Genomic DNA, 17,479 nt, shown 5'->3' with positions numbered 1-17,479 from the left:
ACCTATGGCCTAAAATATTTGTCCTGTGTTTTATCAAAATCAACAAACTAAAGGCACATTTTAAAAGTAATTTCGGTATCGTCGATTGTATTTACTTGGTATCAGATTGATACCAAAATTCCCGGTATCGGCCCCATCTGGTCCGAACAGGACCAAATTTGGACATTGACCCTGTACCCACAAACAAAATAATGAGTTGGTCTCAGAGAAACTACATTTATACCAGTATCAGTACAAACCACTGGCAGCTGAGTTGCTGCTTTTAGTCTCTTCGTATTGTTTTATGGTCAGAACATTGTTCCCGGAGACAAAGCAGAAATAAAACACATATATTTTAGCTGCCGTCCAAACATCCACATGTTTTCTCTCGGAGGCTTTTCTTGCTTTAGTCCGTTGTTGCGGTGCAGAGCTTTGGAGGCTTTTAACTGCAGACCTGCCCTCCTCCATGGGAAAAAAAAGGGAAAGCCCCCGTGTCTCTCTCGGAGGAATAGCGCATGGCTGTGGTGTGACATAACGGGGCCTAATTGGGACCAGATTGCTCCTCCCAGCCGCTGTAGAGGCCGTGTGACCTCTGTGGGAACCTTCCTGTGATTCTGCCTCTTCCCTTCAAACAGACGCGTCGTGAACAAGAGTTAAACGGTTAAACCGTCTCTGATCAGAATAATAATAAATAAACCGAGTCCAAAAAAAGCTCCTAAACAGGAACCGATAATCTGAACCAAACGGCCTCATTTAACAGCTGAGATGGAAGTAAACCACCTCCTCCTCCTCCTTCTCTCCTCACTTCTGTCTTCCTTTTCCTTTTATGTCCTTTTCTTCTTCTTCTTCTTCTTCTTCTTCTTCTTCTTCTTCTCCTCATATTCTTTCTCCCATTTCTTCTTCTTCTCCTCCTCTTCTATTTCCAGCCTCTTTATAATGTTCTAATATAAACACTGAAGAAGACGTTCTGTCTCGTTCTTCTCATTTTATAGAAGTTATATCTCTCTCTCTCTCTCTCTCTCTCTCTCTCTCTCTCTCTCTCTCTCTCTCTCTCTCTCTCTCTCTCTCTCTCTCTCTCTCTCTCTCTCTCTCTGTGGTTAAACACTGATTTAATGAATTCACTAACTGCAGCACATTTAAATCTAAATGTATTTGAAGTTAAAAGCTCCAGGTTGTGTTCGTACTGTTTCTGGTCCAGAGGACGTTTTTTTCCAGGGTTATGAAACAAACACAGAAATGATCTATGGTCCGTTCGTTCTTTGCCAGTTTGTAGCTCCCAACCTGTGCTGACTCATTCCTGCCCTCTGCTCAGTCTGTGACTTTGTTTATAGCCTTCTGAGGATTATGGGATTGGCTTTTTTTTTTTTTTTTTTTGCTCAGAGGACCTGATGTTACGTAACTGAGAAACAGTTGAATCATAGAATCAGGAGTCTGAGGCCTTATGATGAAATGCAGCCGTGCGGTCAGAGTTTGTTTTTAGACGTCCTAATTTTAACCCGTCACGAGTTTTAATTTTTTTTGTTTTACTCGGCTGTTTAACCGCGGAGGAGGAGAGCTGCTCATTGATGTGTTGATTTGCTTTCTTTATCCTCAAAGAAAAAAGGAGTTCAGCATTGATCTGAAGTGGGTTACCTTTTATCTGCCCCGCGGAAGCCAAACCACACCGGGCTTCGTATCGATTTTGGAAGTTTGTTGATCTCTTTCCTAAAAGAAAACAGATTTCTGTCCACTTAAATAGTTGAAAACCAAACAGCTGCATGAGTCCACGTGACATTAGTTGTGATGCTTATGTTGGTTTTGCAGCACTGAGTTGGTTGCTCCTGCTAAAGACCCAACCGACCAATCAGATCATGTGGGCGGGGCCTTACTTACTTATTTACATGCACGTCGCCTCCATCTACTTTCATAGGCTGAGTTCATGCCTGGTGTCTCCTGGTTTAAGGCTGATTAATCACATATTTCAATAGTTGTTTTTGTTCTTTATCACATTATATTTTTTAAAGGGTTAAAAGTTGAGACTAGACAGATGAATAAAGCCACATTACCAGGCAGTGGAGGAGCAAATAAGTAGCCCTGGGTGATGCATGCATGCTGACATATACTGGGATGTGGACTCCAGGCTCCTGTGGTCCTCTGCACGACTCTCAGTCTGATTTGTTATGTTCTTATTTGCAGCACCGATGAACTTTATAGAGGGTATGCATTGACGTCATGCCCCCCTGAGAGGCAAAAACATGGTGACATGTATCAGTAAGTACAGAGAGATGGGGGAAATGTGGATCATTAGATCAAATTGAGATGATCCATATGAACTAGTATGGATTTAGAAAAGTCTCTTAGTTTTATTTAGTTTTAGTCCATTTCAGTTATGATAAATGTAGCTAAATAAAAGATGTTAATCCCATAAATCAGGTGAAAGCAGGATATTTAGAGTCTGATCATACAGCCAAGGTTTACAGCCAAGAAAAGAAAGGCCTCCGTCCTCTCCCCCCTGAAACGTCCTGTAATTGTATCAAACCCGGCTCCGTATAATCTTGTAAATCCACCATAAACCTTCAAGAGAACATAACGGTCAGAACAAAACACAAAGCAATCCAACTTTTGAGAGGATGCTGAAGAGGAAAATGATGGTCACACGGGGCTGCTGATTTATGCTGCGCTGCTCGGAGCAGTGGTTTTATAAACTCCACCTTATATATACACACACATATATATATATATATATGCGACAGGGCATTTAGGAGGCAAAGATATTCTCCATTCACGCGGGATTCATATCAGGTCAATGAAAGCAGCCCATTAAATTGTATTTGCATTGAGCCTCGACGCCAATTTCCCTTTTCATAAACCGTCAATCTGTGGATATTATGATGGAGGGGCCGCAGCCGACCGGCTGACAGACTGAGAACGAAAAACAAAATGGAGCTGGGGCAGCTGATTAAAGTTGTGATTGTGTTTTAAAAAAAAATGTCTCGGTGGATGAGGTATCACCTGTAACTGAGGAACGGAGGGATGAGATGAGTTTTTTGAGGGTGAATTATCGTGTATATATAATATATCGTGTATGTATAAATGTGGTCAGACTGAAACGCAGTTCCTCTAATGTCCACTAGAGGCTAACACCGAAACTGAGTCAAGCCCCATAGACATCGATGTTAACAGTAGCTTTACAGTGGCTAATTTCTTCATTCAGCAACTGTTCTGGGATCTGTTTAAATTATATTAAGGTTAAAAGTTTGGTATAATTAAGGGGCGTGGCTACTTTGAGTGACAGCTCGACCGTTTTTTGAATTAGCTCAGGTTGAATTTAAGATGGCGACTCCCGGAGACACCGAACTGACCTTCAAAACCTCAGGAAAAACACGGATGGTTCATCCATTGGTGTGCACCAATCAGGCCATAACATTATGACCACCTTCCTAATATTGTGTAGGTCTTCCGTGTGCCTCCAGAACAATTGTGACTCGTTAGAGGGTGTTGAATGTTATTAGTGGGGGGTGTTTGAGGGGAGGGTCCTCTGTCCAACATCCAAACCGATGAATGCCAGGTCCAGAAGTTTCCCAGCAGAACACTGAATTATCACAAGATGGTTTAAATGTGATTTACGTCTCCTCTCAGTGATTTTAATATTGTGGCAGATCGGTGTACACAGTCAATATATCAGCAGCGTTGCAGCTTTTGATACCACTTAAGGTTCTTTTATGTAGGACTGGTTTTGCTTATAATGATGATTACTTCAAACATCTGCACCGTGATCTAAATTTAAGTCCTTTTGCATTTTCCCTGATGAGACAGTTTGTTTTTGACTCCAGTATTAGTCACTCACCAGTGACAGTAAATTATGCCGATGTGTCGTCGTGTAGTTGCCAAGTTTCAGCGTACGTCCACCTTTTTTATTAACATTTGATTTAACACGCTGCTGATGGACAAGAAACAATAAATTGCAGGTTTTTGTAGCATTTGCCCCCTTTTTTTTTTTTGGTTTTAAACATATTCATTAAATCTGATGAAAATGACAGAGAGAATATGTATGTAGAAACCCTAATGAACATAATCCATCAGCCGTACCAGAGGTGAACCAGCCTGGCTGCCTGCAGCGACCCTGATGGAAGTGATTTTTGATTCATTTCTACATGTTGTGTTTTCCTTCTGCCTCTCTGAGAGTAAACTTTTCAGCACCACAGTAAATCAATAGCGCCGACTGGAAAGTTCTCGACTCGGGTGATTACATTTGTTTACTGCACGTTGCGCTCTTCTCCATCATCTTGCAAACGCGAGCCCTTGCGCCTGTAAAGTGTGAAGTTGCGTATTATATTTCTCAACCTGGCACCAGTAATTCTCCTGTGCTGCTCGGGTGTCAAAGACATATTGTTGGGGCTGCGGCGCGGATGCACAAGAACATATTATTCTATAAAATGCAAGATATTGTGGTCATGAGAACGAAACCAAATGGGCTATTTTTTTCGTACTCGCTGATAGAAAGTCTGAGACTCTGCAGCTGAATAAAAACAAACAAAACAAAACCAAATAAAAAAAGTAATAAAGGCCTGCAACACATCTTATTAAAACATTGAAACATCCTTTACAGATTCTCCGATTCTTGTTTGAAGTCATTGTTGTATGTGGTTTTCAATATTTTGTTCAAACCTTAAGATATTCAATTTCAGAATATACAAAATATCTGCAAGTATTCAAACCATTTTTTTTTTGTTGCGCTCAATTAAAATAGTTGTAGAGACGTCAAATTTTATTTCATCTCATGTTGTGTCCAATGTTTGAATCTTGTTGTTAAAAAAAAAGAAAATTTAAAGAAATATTAGAAAAAGAGTGAAAAAACACAGTTCAGAATTTACAATAAAAATAGCAGCGCATCGTCTGCAAATACTTAAACAATTTTAAAATTTTCAGAAATTGAAGGGTGTGCTTAATCAAAACTTTTTAAATTTTATCTCAGCCTTGGGAAATACTTGTGTCCATTGTCTTTGGAAAAAAAAACTATGGCTGTAGCACAGTTGAAGAAAAATATTAAAAATTTGTGAAAAAGAAAAAGTTTTTATTAGCAGAAAAAGCAGGTTAACGTCTACAAATATTTGGACTTTTTTTTTCTGCTTATTCAGTTGCAAGACTTAAAATATTGTTTCAGCTCAGTGAAATTCTCATGTAATGTCCTAGGGTTGAATCATGTCTTTGAAAAACCAAAATATCAAACTAAGGCTGCGACAAAGATGATGAAAAATATCTGAAAATAGTGGAAAACATCCATTACAGATTCTAATCTGTAAGTCTTGGCTAAACATTTTGTTCAAACCCAGATTTTTTTAAATCAAAATTGTTGCTTATTCACTTTCTTGTTATCAATGACTGGATCAAATATGGAAAATCTAGTTTCACCTCTTTGTGGATCCCGTACCGTAGACTTGAATTGTGTCTTTCATCTGCTGTGGTCTCTGTACTACAATGAATTCTCGCCATGACCCAGGTTCATGGCAGCTTAGTCCTCTGCTGTCCATAGCAACCCACATAATCTAATTTATCTGAGTCAGACAAAGGTTAAATGGAGGCCCTTCCATTTTTAACTTGTTACTGTTTTATGTACAGTAGACGGTTGTTGGCATATTCTCAGTTTGTCGAAGGAACAGACGCCGAGCGGTGGACGGCTGAAGACAGCAATCATACAATCAGTCGATATCCATTTAATCGTGTGCTATATTTAGAACGTCTTCTCCACTTTAGTCTGATGTCAGAAAGCATTTTCCTGTGGGGAGCTGAAGCCGCCTTATTGATCTACGCTTCCCCCAGACTCCATTGACAAAAGTGGTCATTTTAACCGTGCAGTATGTCTGGTCCACCACTGTTGGACTTTAGTGTTTTAACTCGTCGAGTCAGGTCTGAATAGTCACACAACAAGACAAACTAAACCAATCATGACAGCAGGGAGACGGAACCGAAACAATGAGCTGAAAGGTGCTAAAACTCCCTGTAAAGCATGGGAAAGATGTACCAGTTTTGCTGCGTATCATACATCTCTTTTTCTTTTTTTCTCCATGCAAGGCAAGAGTAAGACTGTTTAGTAGTTTGACTTTGGGTTTAGGGTCGTGGTTTAGTCCTGTATCCTCAGTCTCACTTATCTGAACCTGAGTTTCTATCCTGCTGCCTTTGGCTAGGCTAGTTAGCTGGTGTCTTCTCGTTGGTTGTTAACCTGCTGGTCGGTTTTCATTTGGACTGGGCTTCTAAATGTGTTTTGCCATTGTAACATCCTGTGTAATAATGACTGCTCTTCATGTTTCCCTGCTCTCTCTCTATAGCATATTGCACTAGTGCGAAGGAAAGCCGGTTCTATGCTACATTAGGGTTCGGTTTCAGGCCTCGTTCAGACCTTGCATGAACATCTGTCCCAGCCAATACAGTCTCAGACCAAATGTGGAGGGGGTCCGGGGCACATCTGACCTCATTCCTTTGGTAGTCTGAACACACAATGAGTGTCACATTAAAGACCATCTACTCAACAGGGCTGAGCTCATTCACGCTGCAGCTGTTCATGGTTCTGATCCAACAGTAGGTAGAGTAGTTTTCTCCTGCACCCCCACGTGATGTGTGTTTGCATTCACAGCGTTAAACTGAGATCGGATCTCAAGCGGTGGTTGTGGACATGTGTGGAGACTCATTTTAATGGCAGGTTGTGACCGCTGTTGCTTAAATCTGCCCGTTTATGATTAGATTGCCCAGGTTGTGCGTTGGTGCATGGTTCTGGATTGTGCCGCTGTGGTGATGTGTGCGTCTGCCGGAGCTGCTGCACTCGCTGCTCTTCAAAGGCCCTCCATAAAAACCTCTGGATGTTAATCGGATGCTGCTCAGACTCCACATTGTAATTATGTCCCGCCAAATTCCTGTCTACACACTCCTACCGAGTGTGTGTGTCTGTGTGTGTTTGTTGCCGAACGTAGGGTGGTCGCTTTGTGTGTGTTAGCGTACACTTGATGTCTCTTTGGGGGGTTTATAAGCTGCATGTTATATCACGTTAACATTGTGTTTGGGCTATTGATGTTTGTGTGCGATGCTGGTGTATTATATTAACACAGATGTGTGTGTGTGTGTTTGTGTGTGTGTGTTTGTGCGTGTTGCAGCTTATGTTTTTCACGCTCTTCTCACCAAGTTTCTTTGGTCTCAATTGGATGTGAAAGGAAATCCCGTGTCTGCAAGGCTTCCACTGCAGGCACAGGCCCGTGTGTCTTTGTGTGTGTGTGTGTGTGTGTGTGTCTTTATTTGTGTGTGTCTGTGCGTGCATGTGTCTATGTGTGAGTGCGTAAAGCTGTTACCATGCCACAGTGGATTAACCGCACTGTTTGAGCCTCGCATTGAGGCTGTGAAGGAGATATTCACAGAAAAACCAGAGTATGAACCAAACAGAGGAAGTTTAAGATTGAAGGGAAAAGAAACGGCTTTTTAATTCCAGCTTTTTTTTCTTTTTTTTTTGTCTTATTAGTGCATTAACTTTAATTAATGAATGCCCAGTCCAGTGTTTTATCCCACATTCCTGCATAACATGTTTGAGATAAGTCGGCCCCTTTACAGAAAAGCTAGAGTCTAGTAATAAGTACATAGTTTCTCATTCATTTTTTTGGATTTAAAGGTGAAACCCACATGTTACGACAGCGGTCATGATCTAAACTTTTTGAACCTTCTGTATCTGATTTTCAAGGCTGTAATGTTTATATGTTTACATAGAAAGTGCACCTTGGATTTAGAAAAGAATCACCAAGGTCAGTTTGACCGGATACTTAACAGTGTTTGGAGGACGGTGGAAGTTTCCACTGTGGGTTTTTAGAAACTTTTAGTCCAGGTTTCCACCTCTTCTGAGGAGAACGGTGCCACGACCCACTGAAACTAATCTAAATCTGCGCTGACATATTGACATGTTGAGAGTCTGCTTGTATAATTCCCCGGATTCTTGTCTGCAGAATCACCGTGAATCTTAAAAACACTGCAGTCCTGGGTCAGTCTGACCAGATGATTAACCAAAACAATCGGTGGGAGGGAGCGTTCACGGGCAGTGACGAAAGTGACGGAAATACACGGATGATGTCTTTCCCAGAAGCTTCCTCATACAAATAGAAAATCTTTTTAATTATCTGATCTTGATGTTAAATGTTTTAAATTTCCTCCCCTGTAGATTCCTGAAGTCTTCTCCTAGAGTCGACTGGATTTAGTCCAATAAATCTTTGTGTCGGAGTTAATGTGGTGTGAAGAGGGGAGCTCATACCTTGTGTTTTCTATTTGTTGTTGTTGGACTTGGTGTTGAATCAAGTTAGTAGTAGTGGATCATGTTTAGTCACATGAACTTTGTTGCTATTCTTTGATTTTTGGCAGCTTTGTGGTGTTGGTTTATGGCAGAACTAAAACGAATAACCACAAAAGATGAGGTTTGGGGGAATCCCTCATACTGATCAATTTATCTCTGAAAGTTTCACTGCATTCCACCACTTGCAGTGAGCAACAGTTCCACATCTTTCTGCAGCACAATTCATGCTCAGCTTGGCCAAAAAGGTCGTGGCCTAACGCAACTAACAAGACAACTGAGCCGCTGAGTGTTAGAATACATGTCAACAGCAGCATTCCTGAGGTTTACAGTAAATATGTCTGTTTAACATCCCATCTCCCATATCAGTCAACAGATAACCGGTCCGACCTGTTCGGCGCCGTCTCTGTTGGTTGTGCATGCCGAACGCGATTGAACATTTCCCGGGCGTACAGTGTAGTTTCACGGTGTTTCATCATTAATTGCACACGGCGATGCCGTTACCTCAACCTGGCAACCGCTCGCGTCCTTCCCGCTGCTCAATGAGGCAGCGACTGAGTCATTATCAGGTGAGAGAGCTCAGCTGCACAGCTTCTATCTCACTGTACTGCCCTGCCCTCATCGCTGGCATATCTCAGATTGGAGGAAAAAAAAAAAAAACAGCCAGCAAAACTGATTTACAAGACTCCTCTCCTCCCTCTGTGTGAGAGTGTGTGTGCCAGAGTGTGTATTTGTGTTGATTTAAAAGACTCAAAGTGTAATAAACTATCATGACATACTCTGCCAGGAAAAACGCATCAACCAGCAAATCACATCACGGCGTTCGGGGCTTGTTCTCCGTCTGTCATGCAGCAGTGCAGCAGGTTTCAGTTTGCACAACCTACATCGTCTTCTCTTCACCCTCCTGTTTTGTTTATTCCTTCCTCTCAGCGTGTTTTTATGTGTTTTCTGCAGCTCGCAGGGTGTTTTCTTCGCTTCCACCTCTTGACACAGTCGTACATCTCCCCCACCCTCTCTTTGTGTCAGCAACAGTCATTTGATACAGGCATCGATATTACATGGGAGTGGAATTCCAAGAATGAAGGCGTTAACTCCTTCTTTTATTGGATTTCCAGCCACTTCTCAATACCAGTGGTTCCAGGGAATCGTAACGGTTATGAGTAATCCAACGCGGAGGTAGAAAGTGTGCATTTCAGCGTCATCGAATTTCAGCTCCGCTCCAACCGCGGTGGGCCACACCTTGAGTACACCTCTACATAACAGGCCAGGACAAAACAAACAGCCTTCAGAGAAATATAGACAATGAATGTTTGACTGTATTTGGATCAAAAAGATGAAAGAGGAAACAACTCAGACCAGCTGGTGGCAATAGTTAACATTTAAAACAAGAAGAGCAAACGTTACTGGGAAGCTAAGAAGAATTACTATAAATTTGGAAGTTAGGAAGAGCTGCTATTAGCTGGGAAGCTAGGAAGAAGGTTGTCATCGGGATGCTAGAACGCCATTAGCTGAGATTCTCTGAAGAACAAGTTAATTGACCGGTATGACGCTAGGAAGAGCTACTATTAGCTAGAAGGCTAGGAAGGTAAGAATAGCTACTGTTAGCTGGAATTCAAGCAATTTTGGAATAGCTACTGTTAGCTGGAATTCAAGCAATTTTGGAATAGCTACTGTTAGCTGGAAGGCTAAGAAATTAAGAAGAGTTACTATTAGCTGGAAGGCTAGGGAGCTTGGAAGATCTACTATTAGCTTGGGTAAATAATAGATAAATAAAATGAAATAACAATAGCTCAAATGCTAGGAAGCTATGAGGAGCTATTATTAACTGGGAAGCTAGGGAGAAGCTAGCCTGGATGCTAGGAAGCTAGAAAAAGCTGCCATTACCTGGGATGCTCTGAAGAACAAGTTAATTTGACGCTACAAAGAGCTACTATTAGCTGGAAGGTTAGGAAGTTAACAACAGCTTCTATTGGCTAACAGGCTAAGAATTTTGTAATAGCTACTATTAAAATGAAATAAAAATAGCTGGAATGCTAGGAGGAGCTACTATTGGCGTTTGTCTGTCAGCAATCAGCTGATTGTATGTTTTGGATACTGTTTAGGAAATTACATGACTTGTGATGTCCTGGTTTCATCCAGCTCTGTGGTCACCCTCATTATTATCTTATGATCACACTTCTTGTTACTGTATCACTGCTCTCCAGGCTAATGGGATCCATCCAAACACTGCTCCTGAATGCTGGGGAGTATATTAATTCCCAAGGACGACTCTGCTTGTGATAGAAGGTTGCGCTAACCAGCGGATCGATTGGCAGACGGCTGGATGAATGCAAAATATCCACTTAATTATAGAGCGAACATGTTCAAATGCATCCAGCGTTTTCTTTTTAAATAAGTAGCTTTCTCAGGGAAGCATCTCCATGTGTGTATGCACACGAACAGACCGACTGTGTGCAGGAAATTAAGGAGTAATAAATTGAAAATGAGTTGGTGATGGCTGATGAACATTGACTCGATGAAACACATTATTACACTATTAGCGTTGGATACACATCTCTTTATAGAAAATTAAGCATAAAAACAATAGAGATTTGATGTGGTGCAGAGCCGTCCCAGCTCATATTACTGTTATAATTAAGCTTCCGGGTCTTAAATTCATGTATATAGTTGTGCTTTTTATTTAAAGTAAACTGTCTCATGCACAGACCAACCCTTGGCAATAACATCTTCCTCATCTTTTTCACCTCCCGTTCGTCAACATCTTGCATTTTAATACTTGAAAATAAGTAGCTCCAATTAAGGAGTCAAATCTGCAGCAATATTTTCTATTTATTTTTTTACTAGACAGTGATGTAAAATGAATCCATGATGAATGGATCATTGGTTTGACCTCCAGTAAAGATTAATGGAAGAAGTACTTTGGCACTCGTCTGCAATCAGTGCTCAATATAAAAAAAAGAGCATGTTTGGAAGAGTATTTGATAATGGAGATGTGTGGACAGTTTATGAAACTCAGTTGTTCAGAATCGGTGGCTCTGAACTGGTGCTTTGCGGATGTTCATTAGAGTAAAATAAAATTAAAAAAATTGAGACTTTGAGTTTCTGGAAGTCCTGAAACCAAATAGTTTAGTGAACCAGCAACCAGCTGGACACATGTTTTAGCCAACAGTTGTGTTCATTGCCAGCACTAACACTCTCCTTTCATTTGCTGGGAATGATGCCATGTCAGTGTAGTTTGTCTTTTGTCTAGTTAACAGCTGAACATGTTGAAAGCTGAATGCGAGTAGGCCCTTAGCAAAGAAATATGACTTTGTTATTTCTGTTTTTAACAAACCTCTCCACTTGATTGAACGAAAACCGGATTCAAATGTGAATAATGATGCTGACCTAGATCCAGACTGTGAACATTTTCCATGATAAACTGTGTTGTTCAAGCACATTAGGTAATAATTAGGACGACAATCAGCGACTAAGAACGACTGTTTGTTGACTTTGTCTGATTAAAACCCACTTTGAGCCAATTAATTACATCAGCTTGTGCACACAAGATTATTCATATGACATGGAACTAAGAAACATGCAAATGCACAGTTAGAGGAGTTTTTCTTAATGTTTGCATCACACACTTCAACTTTCCAGATTCTTTTGAACACTACAGGATATTATTTAGATTATCGTGGAAGATCAGGGAGCGTTGACTCTAGTCCAGTAGGGGGCGCTAAGGGCACCTGCAAATGTAAATCAAAGTAATTACAAGAAGAAACACTGTATTTTTAACTGAGAATAAAGAAATGTTTGGAGAGATGTAGTCAACACAGGGTGTCTACTGTTGATTTGCCATTGTGACAAATCAGCTATTAAATCAACATAACTGTTTTCTTGCTCGTCCAGCTCACAACAGATGAAGTTTGCTAGCTCTGGCTAGCTCGCTCTGACTATCCAGTCAAAAGGTGTGAATATGCTGACCGTACGCCTGCTAGCAGGCCGTGGTGTCCTCAACTGAACATCTGATCAACGTTTATTTTATGCTGCAGGGCCTGCAGAACTGATTCTGAAGGCCTCCGGGCAGATTTCTTTGACTTTGTGCTTTTTATGTAACATATCGGGAAAAGCTACAAAAGAAAGCGAACAGACCTTTAGGAATTATTTAATGGGTATCCATGGAAAATATAATTAAGGCCCACCACTGCATTAGCATGCTAGCTAACCTAAAGAGCTAGAATTTAGCTTGACAACATCCTCAGCTGCTCTTTTTTTTGACACAATCATTCAGATTTTAAATAACACATATCACATCGACACCGGATACAGAACCTTTAAAAGCCTCACTTACCAGACAAACTGAATCAAAACCGGATTTCAAGATTAAACCTGAACCTTTTACGTCGGGGCCAAATAAAAGATTTCCTGCTGTTGATGTTTCACCTCCATTTGGTTTCTGTAAACTCTGTTAAATATAATAACTGGGCTACATAGTTCCTGTTCCTTCAAGACTGAATTCTAAATGCAGCTGAACGCAACTAACAGTAGTGACGTGGAGGATTATGTATTGAAAAAACTCTTCCTACGTTAGAAGTTGCTTGGACGAGTGGAGCGGTCCCACGAGGGGCATGAAATCAGCTGAATCAGTGGCAAGACGGCGCTAATCTGAGCCCGATCACCCTGCCAGGCTGCGGAGTTAAATGTTCTGACTCACCGCTGATTGGTGGCGTAGGTGGTTGATTAGTTTGGTCCAGATTACATGGACCACTAAAGTCTGATTAGGTTCATTCATTAAAATTTAACAAAAAAAGGAGAAAAAGAGCCCGAGCGTCGCCTCCATTAAGTGTAATTAGCGCGTCGTTGTCGTGTTGGCGTCGTCTCCTCGGAAGTTCCTGCCTGTTTTCTTTCTCGTCTGTTTTTAGACATTTCTATGGAAAATTAAGCTCCCTACAAATGACAGTTCCTGCCCCTCGGCTTCAAGTTTGTTCATTTATACCTTTTTAGATTCATTCAGCTGCTCAGGCTGATGAACCGTGCGAGAATTTGCTTAAACGGGGTACTACAAATACTGAAAATAAGTGAAAATTTAAGCAAACAACTAAGTGTTGCTGTTTGTTTTTGTGTAGGGAAGGAGAGCGAGGCGCTCCATGTCATCAGAGTCCAACAGACCTCAACACTGAACAGGTAAGAAACACTTCACGTCCTTTAACATCGCATTGTTAATCAAATGAAGATCTTTGCACTAGAAGAAGTGCTTATGTCACAGCTTTATTTCAGCTTCTGGAATATGACACTGGAAAAGCTGCAGCTGATAACTAGAGAAATAAATTCAAGCTTGGAGTGTTTAGAGACGTAGAATGAATCATAATGATTCTCACAATCACCTCAATTTCATTTAAAGGTCGTGAATAGTAGAAGCAGCTTTGTCTTTTTACTCATGTTCGGTCGCTAAAACGATAATATTAACACAGATCATGAGTAGATGGCTCATAAGGTTCCCTTGTGTAGAGATGATCTACTTTTAGTAAATCTTGTTGATTGGAAGGAAGAAGGAGTCTTTATTGTTGGTGTACGCAGGGAAAAAGAAGACAGAATGTAGCTGTGATGGAGGACAAACAGGTAGTTTTTACTTTTATTTTGCAGATGTGGATATTAGCGACTAAGGATCTCCAGATCTGAGTCTTGATCTGATCTTAAATGTCTTAGAGTTCCTGTAAATTCCTAAAGTCTTTCCCTGACTTCTCCTATAGAGTCGACTGGATTCTGTCCAATAAATCTTTCTTTCAGTCAGAGTTAATGTAGTGTGGAGAGGGGAGCTCATACCTTGTGTTCTCTACTCCAGAAATGTTCTGGTCCTCCAACGCTGCCATGAACTCCTTGACCCTCTCTGGAAGATTTTTCTCCTTGACACCGTCTCTAGGAATCTTTTCTCTTCTGTTGTTGTTTGGATGCAGCCTCTGTCTGAGTGGACTCCATTTTATTGAGATGTTGAATCAAGTTTCAGTGATTTTTACAGTTACTCACTTTTTTTTTTTTTGGGCAACTTTGACGGTAGCCAAGCCACCATTACAACAGAAGAGCATGAGAATGTTTTAACACTACAGGGACGTGGTTTTGGTTTTATAGCAGACCTAAAGTAAATAACTACGAAAGGTCCTGATCTAAAAAATGAAAAAAAAAAAACTGCATTGGCATCAAAGACGAAAATGTTGATTAGTTTTAGTCATATTTTAGTAATTTTCTGTATGTGATACGCGAGTTTTAGGAAAAAAAAATTTGAGGCTAGGAAACTAGGAAGAGCTCCTATTACATTACCTTTTGGTTTATGGTTGACCTAAAATAAATAACTACTAAAGATCCTGATTCATTTATGTTAAGAAAGGCCTTCATTGGTACCAATATCTGTCGGTACCAATGTAGACACTATTAAAGCCTGTGATTCAAGCTAATGCTGCTAACCTTCATGCTCATCGGTCACTTTTTACCGCTCAGTGGCCGTAACCATGGAGACCTTGTTTGCTGTGACATCACGTTCATACTCTGTGTAAACACTGGAAAATGGAATCAAGGTTGGCAGGTTGTTGTAAGTCATAAAACAACAGTTAACGTTGACACTTTTGCATAATAACCAGGTTGATAACTCGAGTCTGGACTTTCCCATTGATGGAGGAGCAATGCTGCTCATCACATAGTCCACCTGGAATTTCGTAGGAGCTATTAATTAATTAATTAATTAACTATTAATTAATGACCTAAAAGCAACATTGATGTGACCGTAATGAGACAAAAGTTGGGAATCTACAACTGAGTGTTAGATAAGTTTGATATTTAATTAATGCCATGTGTTAGGGAGCCATCTGTTAAACGTATTTAAGTGATTTTGGGTTTAGGTTTAGGGCTCTTCTCTGGCGCCATGGTCCAGACTACATTCACGTTTTTAAAAATACAAAAGCTGTTTTTATTTTTCCGGGCGTCAAACAACAACCTTTTTTATTGTTGGTTTTCTGATGTGTAGTGAGTATTCCAGCCTCGTGGGGCGGTTAGCTCGCTGTGAAGACCCTTCTGTGTACAGGCTGTGTCAAATAAAATGCTCATAAAGCCACTTCATTAAAACTGAAGTTGCTGCATCAACACATACCTTTGCTTTCTAATTATTTGGCCTCATAACACACACACAGAAACACCCTCCAACCAACCAACCAATCAACCAACCAACACACGTGAGGCTGATTTGATAAAACCTCAGATACAGGAAATAGATCAGCTGCAATAATAAACCCTTTATTGAACTGTGTTTATCACAAACAGGCTGCACATTGATATTCACCAGTGTATATTTAACACGTTTCCTCCTGGAAGAGTTAACCCAGCTGGTTCAGCTGGACGCCATGATCTTAATTTATTTATTTAAATGTTCTGTGTCTATAGTCCCTAGCTTTCTCATTCCTCGTCTTTGCAGCTGTTGACACTGGAGCTGGGTGACACAAATAGAAAGAAGAAGGTTTTAATTATTTTTTTCCGGTCAAACTAGAACAATAACAGAGACAGAGACAAAGACAGAACTCACAAGGTTGTCACAGTCCATTATTTATTAAAATTAAAATAGTTGGACGTTTGAAGGTCCTGATATTCATTTAGTTTCAAATAACCGAGCCGTTGATTCAACCTTTCATTGCGGAGACTCTGGTTTGTAACACGTGAAAAACAACATATTTCTGTTTTTAGTTATAAAAATTTTCCTATTAGCAAATAATAACGTCCAATTAAACTAATTTTTGTTTCTTTTTTGCTCCGTTATTGGGCTCCTCCAACCCATGACCAGTACATCCATGTATCCATGAGTTTGGCTGTGTCAGGTTAGTCCTGTCAGGTCGTATGAGTTGACAGAGATAAATGAGAATGATAAAAGTTTGCTGCTTTTATAGTTGAGGCTTTGGGTTTTCTACCAGGTTTGTTCCAATGCTACATTTAGCATCTGGACGTCTGTTTCATATCTCACACGGGAAAACTCGGTCATTTCCTTATCAGACAAGTAACATGACTTTTTTTCTTTGGTGTTATCTTTGCTACCATTGCTCTCGCTAGATGAGAACTGGTAAAACTCAACTGGGAGGAAACTCTGATGTCCTGATAAACCACCACAGACTCATTCCTAGAAAACTTGTTAAGCCCATGAGATGTGGTTGATATGAAGTGGATCCTGAGTTGAGATTGTTTAAGACGCCAATTTAACACAATCCAAACTGATCATTTTCAGAGTGTTTTCCTAAACTCCCTGACACATGCTCCTGCGGGAGGTTTACAGGAAAGCAGGGGTTTGTTTTGCAGGAAGTCGGACGTGTTTGAGCCTTTATATCTGAGCTTGGGGTTGGGGTTTGGGGGTGGGGGGGGCGTCTCAGAGGGGAGCTGCAGCTGCGAAGCCTGGCTCAAACATGTAAACGCAGCTCGCTCGAGAAGACGGGGACTGTCATTCTCAGAGTCGGAAAATGTAAGGGCACGTTCTTCAAAGTCTTCCTCTTTGCCGTGGAAGGATCGTTTAAAGCGAGCGTGCACACACGATTTAGGAGCGTCTTTGCAACCTCCACTACGCCTTCGATCTGTCGCAGAGCACCTGTTATTGCAAAGGCCCCAATTAGGTTTAGTGTGTTTTCCATCTTGCAAAAACAGGACGAGGGGCTTGTTTTAGGTGTGAGTGGTTTGACTTTAGTGTTTGTTGGGTAGAAAAAAGACGAGTTGTATCGAGGCTGAGCTATTGGTGGTGCCGTCGCAAGTGGACAAGCAAACTAGGCAATTGCCTAGGGCCCCCGAGCTGGAAGGGGTCCCCCCAGGGACGACTGATATTGGTCCATATCAATGATGCAATGACAACACATTGGGAATCCCCCCTAATGGGAACAACAGCTAATGCTAGACAGTGGATCAGCTTCAAGTTTTGTTGCTAATAGTTGTGTACATAGACCATAGTTAACGTTAAGTTCTCCTATTAGTAATGCATTTGGTGCTAACATTAATGAAACCAACCAATCAGTTCTGCTCAGTAGAAATCCTTGGGGGGCCTCCAAGGTGCCTCTTGCCCGTGGGGCCCCAGAGTGTCTTGATGCGGCCCTGACGATGATCAGGGCTTTTGCAAAGTTGTCGAGTACAACTTGAGCTCCTCTCTGGTGAGTTTTTTTTTTTTTTTTTTTTTTTAGTTTGAAATGTTGGTTAGTCACCAAAACAATG

General features: G+C 40.9%; 1 protein-coding gene across 1 annotated transcript in view; it reads left to right on the top strand.

The window, feature by feature from the left end:
• The window catches only part of LOC125000409 (plexin-B2-like), a 159,319-nt gene that overhangs the window by 35,150 nt on the left and 106,690 nt on the right, over positions 1-17,479 (top strand). The window contains exon 2 of the mRNA XM_047575958.1: positions 13,384-13,441. The gene's annotated coding sequence lies outside the window, so the exon portion shown is untranslated. The remainder of the gene's footprint in view (positions 1-13,383; positions 13,442-17,479) is intronic.

This window comes from Mugil cephalus, chromosome 22, assembly GCF_022458985.1.
Source record: "Mugil cephalus isolate CIBA_MC_2020 chromosome 22, CIBA_Mcephalus_1.1, whole genome shotgun sequence".
Lineage (NCBI taxonomy): Eukaryota > Metazoa > Chordata > Actinopteri > Mugiliformes > Mugilidae > Mugil > Mugil cephalus.
The sequence above is the reverse complement of the archived record's forward strand: the minus strand, read 5'-3'. Positions and strand labels throughout refer to the sequence as shown.